General features: G+C 37.6%; 1 protein-coding gene and 1 pseudogene across 2 annotated transcripts in view; one reads left to right on the plus strand and one right to left on the minus strand.

Annotated features, from left to right (window-relative positions):
* CCDC112 (coiled-coil domain containing 112) overlaps window positions 1–20432 on the plus strand; it is a 196383-nt gene that overhangs the window by 140845 nt on the left and 35106 nt on the right. Inside the window, exon 4 of one of the 2 annotated variants that reach the window (XM_016147422.2) lies at window positions 16765–16820. The exons of the other annotated variant lie outside the window; for it this stretch is intronic. The gene's annotated coding sequence lies outside the window, so the exon portion shown is untranslated. The remainder of the gene's footprint in view (window positions 1–16764; window positions 16821–20432) is intronic. 2 annotated transcript variants of the gene reach the window in all.
* On the minus strand, window positions 15848–15966 carry LOC118607604 (annotated as a pseudogene).

The raw sequence follows: 20432 nt of genomic DNA on the forward strand, positions 1-20432 counted from the left end.
CATTTAATTTTAAAAATGTAACCCAGCACCTGCTGCAGGCTTACAGTTTTCCATCCCTGGAACATGGAGGAGGAAGTCAACTGATATGGGAAAGCTTTCATTTAAAGTGAGCCTTGAAAAGTGAGTAAGATTTCAAAAACATAAATAAATAAAATAAGACAATAAAAGACATTCTAACCTGAAAGTTTTCACAAACAGAAGCCTAAGTTACAGTGGGAGAAGAGCCTGTGTAAGATGAGGTCTTAAGTGCCACTGTGAGGAGTTTAGACTTTATTGAGTGTATCCAGAATAGAATGTAAGATCTCCACCAAACTGTTCCTTTCTCAGGGTACCACAGCTCAGAAATAGTCCTTCATTCCTCCTGTTTCTCTGGCAAAAACCTAAGAACCATAATTTTTACTTTCTTTTTCTCTCAGACCCCAGGGACAGAGTTAGGTTTTGTGGAAATGAATCTCATATATTGATAGAGAAGGAGGAGTCTCTTTAAGAAAAAGTCTATAAAACTAGGTGCAAAAATAACATTTATTTTGAATGGGTTGGTGCAAGTGGTAGGCAACCCACCTCTCTGCGGACCTTTTGTCAAAGCCATTATTGGAATCTGTTGCCTCTGCCTTCAAAAATATGTCCTAAATTCAACTGCTCTTCCTAACATCTACACTGCCTCTCCAGACCGAGCCTCCATCAGTTATAGCATCGATTCCTACCATTCCAGTCCCCTAAATGGTCTCCCTACTGACACTTGCCCTACTGTAGTCTATTACAAACATATCGGGCAGAATGATCCTTTTTAGATCTAAATCAGATCACATCATACCTTTCCTCAGAATTCTTCAATGGCTAAATTGAATAAAATCCAAAGAATAAAATCCAAAATCCTTCATACGGGCTCCAAGATCCTAATATATAGTCTCTGCTCAGGTATTATTTTCTACCTCTCTCTCCACTGATCACTCCACTATAGCAACATTGCTTTCTTCCTGTTCCTTTAACAAGTCAAGCATTCCATTGCCTTAGGGCCTTTGTATTTGTTTTGCCCTCTGCCTGAAACATTTTTCCCAAAATATTTTCTTGTTTCCCCCATCACTTTATTCAACCTTAACCCAAATGTCATCTTCTGATCACCCTGTCTAAATATACCTCCCTTTAACCTCTATCCCTTTACTTGATTTACTTTATATTCTTTATCACTACTTACTTTATTATTATTTATTGTCTATTGCATCCTCCCCAGATGTAAACTTCACAAAGGCAGGGATTTTTATTTTATTCGCTTCTGTTTTCCAAACCCCGGCATGGTACCTACAATAGAGAATACTGTAATTGCTTCTCTGGAGGAATATGGCATCCTCTAACACTTCCATAATTTTTTAAACCCAGTATCCAGCATTTAGTTTTTAAAAAATTCCAGGCATCTCAAGAAACAGGACCAAAAAAAAAAAAAAAAAAAAAAAAGACAATAGAAAGAGATCCACAGCTGACCCAGTCATTGATATTGACACAAACTATATAAAATGTAATTTATATGTTTAAGAAAATAGACTGAACATATAGAACATGATGAAGATACAGATGCCATACAGTAAAAAGGCCTAAGCTTAATGTTAATTGGACTCCTAGGGGAAAAGAGAAGAAATAGGGTAGAAGCAATATTTGAAGAGATAATGGCCAAGGATTTTTCAAAAATGATGAAAGATATCCAGCCTCAAATTTAATAAGCTCTCCGAGCCCCAAGAAAACCACAATTAGGCACCCGATAGTGACCCTGATAAAAATGAAGAGAAAAACTTGTGGAAGGAGAAGAAGGAAAAGAAGGAGAAAATAGAAGGAAGCTAGAAAAATAAGACACTACCTTTGGAAGAACAACAACAAGACTAACAATTTAGTTCTCAAGAGATAGGATGGAAACCAGAAGGCATTATAATGGCATCTTTAAAATGTTGAAAGAAATACTTGTCAACTATCAATCTATACTCAGCAAACATATTCTTAAAAGATGAAGTACTTTTTAGACAAATAAAATCTGAGAGAATCTGTCACCAAATGACACTAAAAGAGATACTAAAATGAAATTTTTCAGGCAAAGAGAAAATTATTTCAAACAGACACAGAGAAATGTAAGTGATAACCTTCCTGTTACCCTCTCAACATGAAAACCAGTACCTCCAAAGTCTTCAGCCCACGCTGGCACCCTGACTGCCTCTACAGACCCCCAAACCACTTGCCTATGTCCTGGAGGGCTCCCATCAAGGCCCTGCTTCCTTTGTGCACCCGTGCCACCAGTTGCTGATCCCCCGCCCAAACCTGCACCGCAAAGGGCAAATCAGTGAACATCTCTAATATCCAATGGACTAAACTACACATTCTCCTATGAAGTCTGAATTCCTTCCATGTTTGTTCTTTCTTGAGTACTCTCTGAACTATAGGATACCATATCAAGTTTCCTTATACTTTACAGTCACTTTTATCATAGTATAATAATTCTTTGCTAAGTCTATTAACTTTACTAAACTTCTGTTTAATCCACTGACTCGACTCAGACTAATGTAGAGGACCACATCAAAATGATAAAGGGTCATTCCACCAGGGAGATAGAACGACTCTAAATTGGATCTAGCTAAAAATACAACTTCAAATTATACAAAGCAAAAATTGACAGAACTGAAAAGAGAAGTGGAATAATCTATAATCATACGGGGAATTTTAACAGACCTCTGTTGATTGATAGAGTTGCTAGAAAAGCAGAAAGTAGTGTCAGTAAAGATACAGGTGATCAAAAATAACACAACTAACACAATTGATCTAATTGATATACATAGAATGCTCCACGTAAAGACAACAGAATACACATTCTTTTCAAGGGCACATGGAATGTTTACAAAAATTGACTATATGTTAGGCCATAAAGGACACTTCACCAAATTTTAAGTATTAAAACAATTTAGAGTATGTTCTCTGACCACAGTGGAATTAAGCTAGAAATAAATGCTGAAAAGATAGTAAGAAAATCTTCAAATATTTTGAAAATCAACAATCTCCTTTAAAAATACGTGTAACCTTATGAGGTTTTGCACTTATTCTTATTACTGTTGTCTTTTATAGTATAGTTTAAAAACATTTTCTTAAGTTATCGTTGGATTAATCACACCAACATCACAGACTCATTACTCATTTTATAATTTCAAGTGTTATTCAACTTGATCTATGTCCCACCCTTTGTTCCTTATTTACAATATTTGACACTGAATGACTTTTGCATATTTCTAAACATCAAATATACATCTAAAGGATTATGACTTGCTAAGATTAATGATACTTTTTAAGTGGTTTGCCTTCACACTTAGCCTCCCTGTGCTGCAGGGTTCTCACATGAAAAAGAGGATTTGGACTCTAAGGGCTCTCCAGCTCTTAACAGTTTAAAAGTAGGTAAGCTCTGAATATGTACATTATTCTATTTAAAGAAGTATGTATTTTAGATTACCAGAAAACACTATCAAAGACACCACTAATTAAATGTGTAGTCTTCATTTATACTGATTCTTGATTGAGCAAAGAAATATGAAGAGTACAAGTAATTTTTTCTGAAGCAGTAGTTAATTCTTAGACTTTGGGATGACTACGAAATGAAAAAGATGTAAATTGTCCCTGTACCGCATCTAGGAAGTGTTATGATAATGTGAACATGCTGATGACAATGTTCAAAATATTCCTGAGATGAATCCAGAACTTGTTTATGTACACTCTCAACATGGTGCTAATGCGAGAGGCCTTTCCTGAAACAGGTTTCTGGTCATCAGCTGTCAGATATGACACTCAGTCATCTCATAAATAACTTGAACATCGGATCTATTTTATTAAATTTTCTTTCTTGTTAATATTATTATTATTACGCTTTATGTTTTTAGTGGGAGTGGAGTATACTTGCAATGACATACAGAAAAGTAACACTGGCCTATTTACATTTTTCTTGGTGTTCTCAGTCTCTGTAACTGAAATTTAAATACAGCCTTTACTGTTTGCAAACAACTATTTTTCATATTTATTTCATACTTGGAAGCACCATGGTGCATCAGAAAAAGCAGAGATTTAGGCCAGGCAGGCCTGACCTGTAATTCTAGTATGGCTCTTTACTTGCTCTGAGTCCTTGAACTAGTTACTTAATGCTTCAGTGGATGCTTCTGATTGCAGTTAACTGAAATCCAGACCCAAACTACCTTTAATGAAAAAGTAAATTTATAGACTATTAATTGAAACTGTCTAACAAGAGGGGAGCTGTCAGGGTCATCTCAATCCGATGGCTCTTTTGCCATCTTTCTGTGATTTTTTTGGCTCTTCCCTCCCCTGTGTGTGCATTTCTTCCTCTGAATAGAAGTGAGATCAATATAGCAGTTCTAGGTATCATACCTGCACAGCCTAGTGTTATTGATGTATTAAAATACTTTGGTACCAGTTGATAAGTAGCCATTGCTCTGAACCTGCTAAGTGCCCACGGCATCCAGCTGCTGTAGAATTTGCTCCAGGACTTTCCCATAATCCAGCACCTAATGGGATGATAGATACATGGCACAACAGAGAACTGCAGACCCTGATTCAGTGTTATGTTCAGCATTCATTCTGATAAGTACGTATTAACTGAATATTATCTCTCTCACCCTGCTGACGCATCTCAACATTTAGAAGAAGAGAACCTATCTCTTCCTATGGTTTTATGTAATAGCAAGAGATCTTTCCCAGAAGTCCCCAGTTTACTTCCCCTAACTCCTCTTGCCCAAACTGGATAATGTGTTCATTTCCTGACCAGTTTCTGTGGCGAGGAGAGTGCCATGTCCTTATTAACTTAAAAAAAGTTTCAAAAATTGGTCATCTGCAAAGGGGAGAGACTTACTCCTACACTTAGAGGAAGGGATGACTTCCTTGCTAGGTAAGAAGGAGGTGGCTATCAAAACGAAAGTCAGAATAAAATTGAGAAAAGAGAAATGGATACTAGAGAGGCAACCATCAATGATTGTTCTTTTAATCTCAGTATCATCATCTATTGAATGGCGTTGATGTTATCTACTTCACAACAATGTGGTAAGAATTAAGTGAGATCATATGGTATATTACTTAGAACAGAGTTTGGTTCATTGATTCACATTAGGTGCTCAGTAAATGGTGGTTACCAATAATAAAAACAATAATAATATTACTATTTGTCAAGGACTACAAAGGATCTTAGATTTTATACCACTTGCAAGCTTAACAAGTTAGCCTGCCATAGTTTAGTGGATCTTGGCAAAAGACACAGCACTCTTGAGGCAGAGATAAAGAAATGTATCACTTATAGCATTAGCTGTAGCCAAAGTAGTAGCATTTTCTTGTGCCAGTTCCTTGAGCCCCAATTCCCACAGGATGATTCTAAGAAGGCCAGGTGACATTCCTCTATGCACTATCAGAGAGGAACCTGAGCTTAAGGAAGCCCAGTGTTTTATAAAGGATGGTAAATATGCTTGCCATTTGCTCTGGAAGGAGACATGATCTGTCTTCCAAAGCTGTTCTCTGTATAAACGTCCTTGAAAAGATATTTCAGAACAAAAGGAGCCTGTGCCTCTATACAGAAGACATGCAGGAATTCAAGAGAACCCATGGAGAATTATATCCCAACGGTTGTTGTTTGGTGGTAAATACGTTTTAAAAAAAGTTTAAATATTTTTCTTTAGCAGGCAGGTTTAATTTTTCTTACTTGGAATAGTTGTCTAATACTCCATTAGTGTAGAATTTGAGATGTGCATGATAGTGAGGAACCAAACATTCCTGGGGCTGCATATGAGAAGTCTTAATAGATGAAGTGAAACATTATGTATAATCATTATTCATGTCCGTCACGGTAGAGTGTTCACTGATAACTGGGGCAGCTCTAACTAGAATGTCTTAAAAATGACATGTTGCTATAAATTCTATCACATACATGTAAAACCCAGCACAACTCTCATCTTCAACAAGACAATGTCTCCTCACCTTAAATTAAATGGGCATTTAAGGACTTGAAAGAGTATGGAGAAATGAGAACTGGGATTATCTTGGAAAAGAGAGAAAGACAAAGAATGTATAGCAGGAGGGGTGTATAGCTATTCAATCCTATTATTTAATATTTAACAATAAACAAAGAAAGTTTTTTTCTAAATGTACAATAGCATTGGATCTCTGCTAGAGTATCACAGCATAAGCTCAACTTTGCTTCATCAGTTTCAATGCTCAGGGCTCCAGTAGACTTTGGAGTCAAACAGACATTCCAGCCTTGCCTACCTACTAGTTGTGTGAGCATGTACAAGTTTTACAGCATTTTTGTTCTTTAACTAGAAATTAGAGATAATGATAGCACCTATTTCACACAGCCATCATAAAGAGTAAATTCTAAAAAATGTTTAACATAGAGTTCATTCAGTACTCATTGTCAGTAAGTGCTAGATGGTATACTTATTTTGAAAACCTTTAATAAGTAGTCTTAATGATATGTGAGCAATATGGATGTCCTATTCTCCATCCTTATTTCTCTCTAGACGCATGTGGACAGAAGGCCATTCCAAAAACTATCTATCTGTCGATATGTGCCAAGCTTAGACCTAATCATCAAAGTATTGAGGCATCCTGGAGATTCAGTGCCACCTCTGTGCCACCATAAGATCTCCCTGGGTAATGCGTCTTCTCACTTCCTGGACTCTAAGCCGCAGGACCAGATCCCAGCTTCAGGAGGGGCGTAGGTGCAGCTATCAAATTATAGAATGTTGGATATGCATCCCAGTTCCACTTCTTATGAGTTTACTTTACACTGATGAACATCGCAACAGAGAGTTGTAATAGTTAAATAAAGCATGCTTATTAATTTTTAACTAGCACAGTTTCACACACTCTATAATTGTGTGTTCTTTTCTTTACATCTCTGCTGTATTAAGGTGTAACAGATGTTCCCTTCAAGTGATTGCCCACTTGTGGGGGGCTAGAAAGAAGTGACTATTTCAGCAGATCTTAACTTCTTAAATTTTAGTGAGCATCAGAACCTCTTGGGGAGCTTGTTAAAAATGCAGGATTCCCAGGATGCATATGCAAAAATTTGAATGAATAAATCTGAGGTGATGCCCAGTATTCTGCATTTTTTTTTAACAAACACTCTGGGGAATTCTTGATGTAGGTGATCTGTTCACCACACTTTGAGTAATGCTGCCTCAAACATGCCAAACCGTTTTGGGCTCAATTATCAATCTAATTTACTTATTTCTATTTTTTAAATCATATTACACAATAAAAATTTGCTTTTAAAAATGCAGCGTAGAACCATGGCAGAGAGGCTCAACTAGGGCAGGGTAGGGCAACTCTTCTGTTTCCACTTGGGATTCCTCCTTTGGCTATCAGGGCCTGGAGTTACACTGCACATAAAAGGTGAATTTTCCAATGATTAGAAGACTGTCTTGGTTTGAGAGGAGGGAAATAGAGGCATTTTCTAACTTTAAGGGCACAGAAACACAAGAAAAAGTTTATCAAGGAATAATGGAAAGGATTTTTATCAAATAAATAGAACACAATCCTTTAATGTGGTCAGTGAGGATTCAGGTTATACAGATAAATTCAGAAGTGGTGCTTATATGCTTCCAGTAATGAAAATAGACCCTCAGGTTCTAATTATGTTAAACTATAATGTTAACATCTCCTGTGCTTGAAAAGAGAAAAATCATACACAGATAAAACTGATAGTGAATGTTCCACCCTCTTCCATGGCATAATACTGCACATGGAAGTGCCTAATACGGGAGGGCCCTTAGTCCTTTCCTACAACACAGACCTTGGGACAAATGGGGTACTGTGGCCTATTCTCAGCTGGCTCTTTCTAAGAAACAAAGTATTTCTGTGACGGAGACTCTGTGTTCCTAAAGGAAGTTCCCTATTCATTATTCAAATCCATACACATCCCTGGAACAGGTTCAGCAACAGAAGTTCCTTTGCTTTAGGATGGTGAGGTATAAATAGTTGTGTAAAATTGAATGCCCAGATCATCTCATAATATTGAGAATGTTGGAATGTAGCTGTGAATCAGGTTTTCAGCTGTTGTACCATTTCCTGAAGGAAAAAAAAAAAAAAGCGTATTTTTTAAACTAATTTATCCCTCAACGGTCTAATGAATTTAATTGCTCCTATTTTGAGCCTGGCTTCAAACAGTACACCCAATTAACCTGACTATATTTAGAGGAGGGGGGAAAAGTCATCAAATCTGGGAAGATGGCAACATTCAGAGACACAAAACTGAAAAGTGTTACTTTTATCGAGTCAACTTTTGAGAGGAGAGCGTGACCTGGAGGTCTGGAATCTCCAGGCCATCCTGAGATTTGAACGTAAATATGGCCACAGTGATATGGGATGACTGACCTCCTTCACTGGGAAGAAGGAAGCTGATCTACTGCCCAGACAGGGGAGAAGAACCTTTCTACACAGTCTCTAAGTTAGATAATGTCACACCCCCATGCCTTCTTAGGAGAGAAAACTTTCCTTCACAGCCTTCCCAAATTCTATCATAGAGGACTGTTTGTGTGAGACACTGATTTAAAACCTTCCTACAATATTTCCAAATGAAATGGAACACTGTTTGCCAATCACTTTTAATCTGTAAAACAACCGTGACTTTCCATGTATACCTCTTTTTAGCTATAGCTGTCCAGCCGCCTGTCCATCTCTTCTCTCCCGCTGTCAGACTCATCATTTACTCACCATGGTCACTTACTTTTCTAACTTCCTAGTCCCTCTAAAAATTATCAAAAGGGAGTGGTAAAACTGAGAAAACTATGATCTTCTTCAAGATGCACCACAATTTCTCTGTGTGCGCATAAAAAGCCTTAAGTTTGGGAAAACCAGACAATAATAACCAGCTGATACTTTAGGAGTACTTATCATCTGCCTGACCTTGTTTCAACTTACTTAATCCTTGCATCAGGCCTATGTTTATTATATCTATTTTACCAAGAAGTAAATCGAGGAGGATAAAGGGTAAGTGACGTGCCCAAGGTCACAGTTAACAAGGCTCAGAGACAGAATTGGAACCCAGGCCATATGGCTATAGAGTCTGTGCCTTTTGCTACTATCCAAACAAGAAGATAACCGATAGTGTACACTCAACCCCCATTCTCCTGGCCAGACCTTAAGTGAACCATGTGACTTGAATAAAAGTAGGGAAGAGATGCACTGCTCCTGTCAGTCAAGAGGACTTGCCTTGCCAACACCTGAGAACCCTCAGAGGAAGCCAACAATAATGTGATAAGAGTCCCTCAGACTTGGGCTCCGGAAGATAGGCCTCCTTCTTTCCTGAAACCACAGGGCTCTAAAAGATCAGTTGTCATTGCTTTGAGAAGACCTGCCTCTAAGAAAAGAAAAAAGTTTCATTTCGCTTTTAGCCTTCAAGACCCCCATTACGTGTGCTAGTAGAAAGGGAGGTCACCTGCCCTGGCTTTGTGATCTTGAGCCTGCTCAGCTTCATTCCCCAAAGCAAAGGTGCCAGAGTTCCACCTACAGCACCCCTCTGGTTGGGCAGTTGTCCTGAGCTGTGAGGAGTTGGTGCAGATGGAGGGACTTCCCACTGTGAGTAAATGGGACCCTCACGGCCCTGGGTACATCAATGGCAGATGCTCATCGAAGAGAAGGAAGATACCCTTCCATTAGGACCTGGGCGAGAGCGGCTCTTGGGCACTCGCACAGCAACACTCACAGTCATCTTTTCTGCAGTCCACTAACTGGGCGCCTCCTCCCCTTCTTTAGTATATCCCAGGATCAGATTCCAAGAGCAGAAGAGTATAATAGGCTATAAGTTATAACTATTTTAGTCACTTCTAATATATACAGACTCTCAGAAAAAAAAATTACTAGTTGTTTTATTTTCATTTCTCCTTTCCCATCTCTGTCTTTTCGTTCCCTACGCACTGCAGTGCGGGGTGTCCTCTGTTATCTGCGACAGCAGTTCCCTTCGCTGGTCTCCCCTGCTCAGTGTTTTAATAATAGTGCTTTCAATAATTTCTAAACTTAAACATGATGCAAAGCTTGCTTATTCTTGACAAATAGAAAATCATTTTTACAAACAAAACCAAACAAAAAGTACATGCTTATATTTCTGTATGTTCATATTAACATGGAAAAAATGTTAGGCGACAAGAAAATACTCCAGGTCATGAACATTGGTTATCTCAGAAAGGGGGATAATAAGAAGGGGCAGCAGAGGTAGAGTTTATATTTTTAAGGTTTTCTTTATACATTTTTTATTGTTTCAGAGTAATTTTTATTTATAAATATATATAAATATATTTATATATATATATATTCAAAATAAAGAACATTTTAAAAGGAAAAGTGGAATTCCACTTCTAGGAAAGTGGAGTAGATACACTTTTCCCTATTTCTCTCACAAAGTACAATTAAAAAAGCCTAGACATTATGTATAAAACAAAAAGATTGAAAGGTAGAAAGAGAAGGCAGACCATCTATGGACAGCAGGATCCCATGGAACAACCTGGCGTTGAGTTCCCTGGATTTTCCTTCTGCAACTTACATCCTTGACATAGAAGTCAGCCACCCAGAAAAGCTAATGGGTACAGACACAAAAAGGGCCTCCAAAAGCCTGCTTTCCCCAGCCCAAGGATCAGGAAAAAGGCAGCCTAGAAAGGCAGAAAATGATAACTGCTCTACTCCAGTCAAAGAAAACTGTGGCCCCACTCCAGCAAAGGTTGAGTGGGGAGCCTAGACATCCCTCCTCATCAGGCTTCAAGGAGTAATGTCAAGAAAGGCTAAGTAGGAAGCTGAGACTTTTGTCCCAGCCAGGAAGTAACAAGCCCCTCCTTCCATGGTGTCAAGTGCGACCATGTGGATGCCTGAAACTCCAACCTCTGTAGAAAGTAACAAGGCATTCCTCCTCCTTCCCACTGGGGTAGTGTTGGAGAGTCGGTCATCACCACCCAGTGGTAATGGCATCCTCCCTCCCCAGTCAGTGTCAGTGGAGCAATAATAGAGAACTTCCCTGCCTCCCAGCCAGGCCTTGAGGCCTAGTGGGGAGCCCGACTCCCGCCCCTGCCTGGCAGCACTTCTATCACCAAACTTTTTTAAACCGTGAGACTCAGAATAACCTCAGTACGAAGTTATATGTTTACTTGACTCTCTTAACACAAAGCTCATTAAATGTAGTATCTTGGGTATTTGAAATATCTGTCTTCCTCTCTGTGCTAATTTTTTAAAAAAATTACACATACATGACTATATTCTAATTTGTTCTAAAAGTTCAAAATATATAGAAGTGTGTAGAAGAAGAAGGCAATCATGGCCAACACATTTACAGGGTTACATGTAGAAAAATAGCTCAGTGAAAAAATTTTAACATAAATGGAATCAGGTTTTATGGATTATTCTACTTCTTTTAAAACACTTTTAAAAAACTTACCACAATATCATGGAGACCTTTATATGCTAGTACATGATATTTACATGTCAGTACAGCTTTTTTCCTGCTGTTATGAATATATCACATGATTATATCATAATTCAATCATTCCCATAATGAATATCTCATCTGTATTTTTGGGGCACATATACATCTATTTTTCTAGAGAAAATATCTATAAATGGAATTTTTTGATTGAAAATTATTCACATTTAAAATGATCTATACTTCTGCTTTGTCGTTAGTAAAGCCTATACAAATATATTCTCAGTGCGCGAGTCACTTTTCCCCACATCTGGAGCCCCACGTCTGAGGCTCGGAGCATTGCCACAACAGCTCCCACCTCTGCAGCAGCCCTCTGCAACAGTTTCCCCTATCAACCCAATCCTGTCTTCTTTCCATCTTTCAGGAAATTTTCAAAATGTCTAGTCCGTTAACGGCAGTCGTTCTTGTTTTCTAGCATGACTTTATTATTTACTTTAAAAAAGGTATATCCTGTTAATTGAAAATATTTGGAGAGGTAGGCATGTGTGCTTGGTCTGCCATCTTGTTCTAATCCTTTAGCTTTGCACAAAGGGAAGATGAGCGGTTTGGAATAGTCAAAAGAGAGAGACTTGCTAAGAACCTTTACATAGAAACTCTCTAGGAAATTTTCCTCTTTTGGAAATCTCTGACCCTGAAATCTACCAGTGAGCTCTGTGAACCATCATCTGTAATGTTAGTTTTTCTGTTGGATGCCTCTAGCTGTGGGTCATGGGGCAAAGGACACAGATTTTTATATCATCCTAATGGATTAACGGCTCAACATCAAATCCTGGCAAAATATCAAGGACTCACATCAGAAACACATGAGGGAATGTTCTCTCTTGAAAATGAATATCTTTGGGCTCCTTTTTTTTTTTAATGTTGAATATATCATATTCTTTTAATCTAAGGAACCAAAAGTAAGCCACATAGTGCTAAAATAAGAAAGAACGCCTCCAAAGAACACAGAATAATTTTGGAAGCAATGAAATCTACTTGAAAAGATTTGCTTGCTTCAAAGAACAGCTAAATGACCTCGTGTTCCATATCAAATTCTCAAATCTGGACATACGCATTCTGTTTGCTATTTAAAGCTCTGTACGAGAGTCCAAGCCAGATGCTTTGTGCAGCTGGTTTGTGCCTTGAGCTGCCTCTGCTCTGACAGAATTTCACCTGCTGGAATGGGCAGGAAAGTTTCTGGCCACAAACTTTACACTCAAGGCTGGATCTCAGCAACATTATGAAATAGAAATATTTTTTTTGTGAGCCCCAGGCTTCCCAGTTTGGACAACCTTTCCCTTCTTCTTCATTGTTTTATTTTGTCTCCTAGCTATTAAAAACTTTCAGACTTTGTTAGACTTAGGTTCAAATGACTGACAATAGCTTAGACTTTTACTTCTTTTTGAACATAGGTGCTATAATTTGGAATCCTGCTGTCAGCAAGCAGGTGAGGAGCAGGTGAAGCAGGACTGTGGGCACCAAGACCCTCCAAGTACCCAGGTAGGCGAGGAGTAGCCTCCTCGTCTTCTCACCAGGATTCTCATATCATGCGGCCAACGAGATAACATTTTGGGTGTCCTTGGTTCAGAGAAGCAAGAGGCAGCAGACTTTTGTGCAGTAACTGCTTCACTATGAGCCCGCCGGGGCCTCTAGGGGAGGGAGGTGGTGGAAACAAGTGAGACCGGCTGCTCTCACACCCTCTCCTTCAACCAAAGCAATTCTTTGTTTTTCCTTTTTTTCAGTGTAAAATTTTTGAAAACGGGGTTCTGTGGCCAAAATAAAGATAGAAAACAGTAGTGAAGGAAATAAAGCTCTCTGGAATAGAAAAGCTCTGAGCTCTAATTCCTGGTTCCTGGAGCTCAGGTGAGTTCAAAATGCAGCGCTATTATGACTAAGTCTCAGTGTCACTTCTGGCCAAAAAAGGCAGTACCCTACAGCTGCCTCCCAGCTCTGGCTGCACATTTAGAAAGAGGGGACTTAACCACTTCATTCTTCAGGCAGAAAAGATACGTACATGAGAGAGACATTTTCAGTGAGCATGGAAAACCGGACTGTTGCAAATGATATGTTTTATTTTAACTAACTCTCCAAGCCTCAGTTTCCTCATCCGTAAAATGGCAATAATGACAGACCTCACAGGGTTGTTGTTAGGCTTGAGTGAGTAATATACGCAAGGCTCTCTGCCCAGTGTTTGGCTCATGATCAATGGAAGTGTCATCTATTATTATTAACTGTATGCTGTTCTGTATTGTTCTCCAGCTCCTTTGTGTGGAATCTACACATCTCCTAACTGGACAGGAAGTGTTTGGGTGGCATTATAGTTTTTATCCTATACTGTTCAACTCCCGTCTCCCCACAATACCTAGTATAGTGTCTGGCATGTAATCAGTTCTCAACAAAAACTTGACAATCGAGTTGAAAATATTGTAGCTGAGATCATGGACTCTTTTGTTCTTCTGTAATTCATGAATTGTGTCGCCCCTGTTGCCTTCATTTCTGTTTACTCTTTATATATATATAGAATGCTACATTTACTTCTAAGCACTTTTTGATTTTTTTAAACAAAGAAGTTTCTGATCTTTTGGTCTATGTTCATAAAAATATAAAGAAAAAGAGGGAGAGAAATCAAGTTCTTTTGTGTTTTTTTTTTCTAAATTTACTTTTGAGTTAACCTAAGAAGAGCTTATATTTCCCACTCTTAAACTATAGGATATTGGAAGGTTTTTTGGTTTCACTTTGCTTTATATTCTCCACTTATAAAAAGAGGAGAAAAACACATTCTTGAGTGCTTTGGAGACTGTCTTATTTTTATAAGATTAGACAGGTAAACATCAATAAAGATCAACTACATAAAATGTATTCACTAATGAGGTCATGAAGAAGATAACATCCTGTTCCATAATTTGCAACAGTCTGGTGGATTTAAGTTAAAAATAGATCTGATAAAAGAATAATTTCGTAACTGATGAGGTAGCAAAATTAACGATTTAATTAAATTTAAAAATATGCATAATAAATCTTGCAGTTAATATTATATAACAAAGGAGTTTTAATATTTAACATATGCTTTAAAATAAATAGGAATAAAATGGTAGTCACTCCAGAATACAGTTCAGTAGTTTCTTTAAAAGTAAACATGCACTTACCATATGACCCAGCAATTGCAGTTTTGGTCATTTATCCCAGAGAAATGAAAACTTATGTTTCCATAAAAACTTGTATGTGAATATTCATAACAGCTTTATTCATAATATCCCCAAACTAGAAGTAACCAAATGTCCTTCAGTGAGTGAATGGTTAAACAAACCATGGTACAGACATATACTGCAATAAAAAAGATGAACTATTGGTACATCTTTTTTATTGCAGTATATGTCTGTACCATGGTTTGCAAGGACAGGTATTATGCTGAGTTAAAAAAGCCAATTTTAAAAGATTACATACTATATGATTCTATTTATCTAACATTCTTGAAATAAGAAAATTAGATTAGTGCTTGCCAGGTGTTATGGGGCAGCACAGGAACCTTGTGTTGATGAAACAGTTCTGTTATCTTGATTGTGGTGGTGGTTATGCTCATCTGCACATGTGATAAAATTCCATAGAACTATGTACACACACACGAATAAGGGCTTGTGAAACTGGTGAAATCAGAGTAAGCTCTATGTATTCTACTAATGTTAATTTCCTAGTTTTTCATGGGAACTGTAGATATACACATGATACAATTGGAATAGACTGCATGAAAGGTATTTGAGACCTCCCTGTATGTATGTATATGTATGTATGGATATAGCAACTTTTTGTAAACCTATAAGTATTTCAAAACAAAAATTTAGACCCAAAACAAAAATAATAAATTGTATTATTTTGACATAAAAATTTAGAATGAAAACATAAAAATAGTAAATAGAAGTTCTACACAAAATAAATATCCATTGCTGAGATAAGTTTTTTCAATAGACATCTATAGAAAGGGAGCCCTAAGGCATTACGTGATGTAAGAGACTAAGCTTTGGGGTTCAGAATGATAACCCAACAAACTTTCTCTTTGACTTAGCTTATTAACACAGATAGAATAGATTTTATCCTAAAAACTTTGTTCTCCAAATGAATAATTAAACTTTAACTTCAAATATTTTTATTAATCTCTTAAAAAATTAAGTGTTCCCCTGCATGAGCAGACATACTTATACATGTTTCTCACTATATACATACAATATGCTACAAAATTTCTGTTACCCCAGAAATTCTTTATTCTCCACACAAATTCTTTTATTTTTTATTTTTTTAAAAAAATTTTTTTAGGTGAGGCAACCCTTGGTTGACCTCACAGATTGCAAGGACCTTGTCAGCTTGCAATTCCTTATTTTTTATTTTTTATGCCTACAGCACCTGGTTTTTCTAGGTAGTCTCCCATCCAAGTACTAACCAGGCCTGACCCAGCTTAGCTTCTGAGATCACACGAGATCGAGCTTATACAGGGTGGCATGGCTATAGACTCCACACAAATTCTTCACTCTGTATTTCTTTCCCTTCCATTTGGTCCTTGCAATAATCACATTGAGTATATAAAGAAAAAAAAATCTTAGGCTGTCAATACTATAATTCTTCTATGAATTGCCAAAACAATTCCACATACCCAGACACGGGTGTCCCCAGTAACCCAAAAACCCCAGGTATCCTTCAAATATTGTACTAAAAGGACACAAAAATGTGCAATGATTGGACAACTTGCTCCAAAGCTCTGTGCTAATGCAAGCATTTTACTGTCTGGTTCATTCCATTCCTGGGCGGTTGATCTCTAACAATCCTGTGAGGTAGGTATCTTATAAAGAAACTAGACAATTCATATAAATTGGTCAAGGAAGTCCATAGATGACTAAGCACGGGGCTTGTCCTGGTTCAGCACACTCACAGTGGCTCTGTGCTCAACTTCTGGAGCCACACTGCATGGGTGTGAACCTCTCAGCTCTATAATGTATGAGCTGTATCATCTCGTCTGGTGTGCCACAGCTTCTTATCTGTAAATTAAAGGGAATAATGACAATTAGGGTGTTTTTAGGATCAAATAAGTTAATACATGTGGGTCATTTAGATCAGGGATCATTGAGATATGTCCTGTGGGCTACCTCCAGCCCTCTGCCGGTTTTGGAAAATAAAGTTTCATTGGAACACAGCCACACTCATTCCTTACATACTACTGTGGCTGCTTGCTTACTACAATAGCAAAATTGAGTACTTGCCACAAGACCAGATGGCTCACAAGCTGAAAACATTTATTGTCTGGTCCTTTACAGAAGAAGTTTGCCAACACCTGGTTTCAGTGAATACTTTATCAAAATCTGCGTGCTTGGTAAGTGTTGACCATTGTCATTGTTACAGTGTACTCTGAAGTCTTGGAGAAGAGACTGGCCCCATCCACCAAGGGCCTGCTATAGTTCATAATTCAAATAGTTTACCTTTCAATCACAATTCTGAAGTCTCTCACTTAGAAAATCCATACTATTGGCCATGTTTTAGGTTTGGGTCATTAGGGCAAGTAACCTGGTAGAACAGGTTTCTATTTTCAGAGAAAACTACAGAGTCACTTTAATGAATTAAATAAAGCTGACCTATCAAAAAAAATACTGGTTTTTGGCATAGTTGTAGCATGGCTTTTCTAGGTTAGACAAACAAACATTTGTTAAGTAAGTATGAGGCAATGGGCTGATTTTCTACTAATACGCAATCATTATGGTCATGTTCTCTGGGGGTAGGAAAGGTTATTACCTAAAAGGTCCTATTTCTGGAGGTCATAGCAGAAGCTGAGGAAGAATAAGAGGAGGGATCATAAACTAATCTGGATTAGCAAAAAATAGAATCGAAAGTAAAAATATTTCTTTCACTGACTCAGGTAGCGCTCCTTAATTAACTGGTATCTGTCCAAGTTACAAAGCTAAAATAGAGCTTCACACAGCATGAAGAGCAATCTTTGAAAACACAGATCAGATTATGTCCTTCCTTTGACCAAAACTTCTGCCAACTTGCATAAAATCCAAATTCCATAATCCTGCACTTCCCCAACCAACTTTCTCTCAAGATCACCCATTCACTTTTTCATCACATCTTCCTGTTTTATTTTCTTCATAGCCCTCAATACTAACCGAAATTATCTTGTTTATTTATTTGCTTAGTTGACGATATCTGTCTTCTTCTACTAGTACATCAATTCTATGAGAGCCTGGAATTTCCCCTCTGCATGTCGGTAGTTAATAATAGTTCAATGAATGAATGAATGAGCTGACAAGGTTTTTTCACAACAACTAAAAAAAAAATTGGTAGAAAATAAGAACTCTTTAGAGAAAGTTAATTTAGGTCAAGGAGCAGCATATTGTTAGGGTAAAGTAAAGCCACAGAAAGACTGTGTCAAACAGAATGATTTATAACGTGTTTTTAAAATGCATTCTTCTGATACATATATCCTATTTCCTGCCATTTAGGCAGGGCTTTCCTACTTGGAAGTGTATTTTTAACTAGCAATTACATCCCTCCTTGTTAATCTTCATCAAGCTGCCTTTAAGGCCAGCAGACAAATGGAATTCCCCTGAGTGCTGAGTTTACCTGACTTCCTACAGATAATTTTTCCCTTCAGTGTCTCTGGGATCGTGGTCAAAGGTCAAGTTTCTCATTCAGAAGAGAACAAAAATCACTTCTATACACTCCATGAACTTTTTGTTCGGTTTATTTCCTTTTTTTTTTAATATGAAAAGTTGACCTGAGTGTAGTTCTCCAATATTTTCACAAAAAGTAAGTATATACTTGTCATAGGGAAGAAATTATGTCATTAACTCTTGGAAAGTGCTCTAACAGAAGTTCTTTTGTACTACAACTAAAAGCAGATAAACACCATGCACAGAATGAGAGATCTAAATAGACCCTTAAATCACCTACACTGATGAACACAGGCCACTGTGAAAGCAGGCACACAGTTCTTTAGGGATTTCTCCTACGACCAAACATGTCTAGTTTATTTGTCAATAGCAAATGCATATTATCATTGAAAATGTATTTAAATTTGCATACGATGTAAAATGTGCACAGTTCATGTGAAAATTTCTAGATTAACTATATAAATGAAAAAGGGGAGAGTTAAAAATAATTCATTGAATTTAAAAACTACATGTAATACTTAATGCATTTAGATGAAAGCATAGCCTAAATACAAATCTTATTTTCTAGCTTAGACATTATTATTATTTTTTTTTTAGTTGTGTGGTAAGAACCTTGCTGGTTCATTCATTCATTCATTCATTCATTCATCAGCGACTTATTAAGTTCCCATCATACACCAGGTGAAATTCCAGAACTTACATACTAGTGAAAGGAGATGGATAATTATCAAATAAGGAAATGAATTTAATTCCAGGCTTAATGTCAAGCAAAATATCTGAAAGAGTAATAGTCTTGACCAAGCTTAAATATTTGTCATGTAAATTATTTAACATAGATCTGGACATTAATTCTAGCAAGAATTCATAATTTCACAAACACAGAGATTTGAGCGAGAATATTCAGGTGGTACAGATGAGAAGCATGGCTTCCAGTAGGATTATATTTTTATTGAACCGAAAGAGGATTGGCCCAGATTTTACTGAAGCAAATTAAATATTGGACATTTGTTCTGATCACATAACAAATGCATTTTCTAAATGAAGTTTATAAAATAAAATAGCTTTTTATCTATTTGGTGGCTTGGAAAGATTAGTCTCTCATGGAGTGACACAGGTTGTGTTCCACAGAGAGCATGCCCTGCGCTGGGTCTCTGAAGGGAGCACGTGCACAGGGGAACTCAGGGCCCTGTTTGCTGACCACTCGGTCTCTGCCAGGTGCCAGGACCTTGCTAAAGGCTTTGGACCCATGACCTCTTTTCAAACAGTCAGACCAGGAGATAAGGAAATGGATGGAAACAGAGAGTTGAGTAATTCTCCCTAGGTTGACTCAGCCAGTAAGTAGGTCAGTGGGAGAAACTGTATTTGAATTTAGGTCCAACTCTAGAGTTCATAATCACTCAGCTATTTCCATGGGGCTTCTCCCTCAGTTGAGAAATGTCATTTAGACTTGAATCTGAATCAAGAGTGTTATGGTCCATTTGGCTGTTTCCCTACAGTGAAGTGCTCAGGTCCTATGGACAAACTCCAGGACATTAAAAGGTTCATTTTGACGATGCCTGGAAACAGTATTTGGTCTTAGTGCTTTTGTTTCTCATTGTAGATATTAATACGAATGAAATATTACCATTGAAAAATGCTTTCTGAATCAGAAGAAGGCTTCTGGGAAGAATTATAAGGCATTTCATTAAGGATTTGTCTAACTTAAAATTTTAATTATGTAATATTTAAAATAAACAGAATAGCATAGAATATAATTTAACAGCTACTTGTTTAACTGCCTTCAGAATTAAGGAGATGCTAACTGTTGGAGGAGGGGGTGATGGTACATTTTTATTCACTCCTAAGATTTCCTCTTCTGTGAAGAGAACTCAACTGTTGTTACACTCCTGGTTTCTTGCTGATGTCAGTTAGTCCTGCTTAGTCAGTTAGTCAGTTAGTGGGTAGAGCAGGACTCACCCATTAGGTGGAGGTTCTGCCCTAATTGTTTAGCTTGGGAAGAGGAACTACTCATGCTTAGGGCTGCTACTTGCTCTCTTCTTCCTCTTAAGAGCATGTTCGCCCACAGAGATCATAAGCTCTCAGTTGCTTTCTGCCATGTAAGGAGCTAAGTTCAAAGGCACCTGTGTGGAAGGCCCGTGGCGAGTCCAGCCCTGTTGTTAGTTGGATCAACACTCCTGTCTATTTCTGGGGCTCAGTAGTTAGAATTCGTGATCTGGGCCACATTTTCATCATTTACTTACATAGTAATAAATGTGATCTTCTGTTGTCAGTCTCTGGCTCTTTCCTTTCTTTTATATGGTTCAGAACTTAGGTGG

The sequence above is a fragment of the Rousettus aegyptiacus genome, unplaced genomic scaffold (genome assembly GCF_014176215.1).
Source record: "Rousettus aegyptiacus isolate mRouAeg1 unplaced genomic scaffold, mRouAeg1.p scaffold_m13_p_8, whole genome shotgun sequence".
In the NCBI taxonomy this organism is placed as follows: Eukaryota; Metazoa; Chordata; class Mammalia; order Chiroptera; family Pteropodidae; genus Rousettus; species Rousettus aegyptiacus.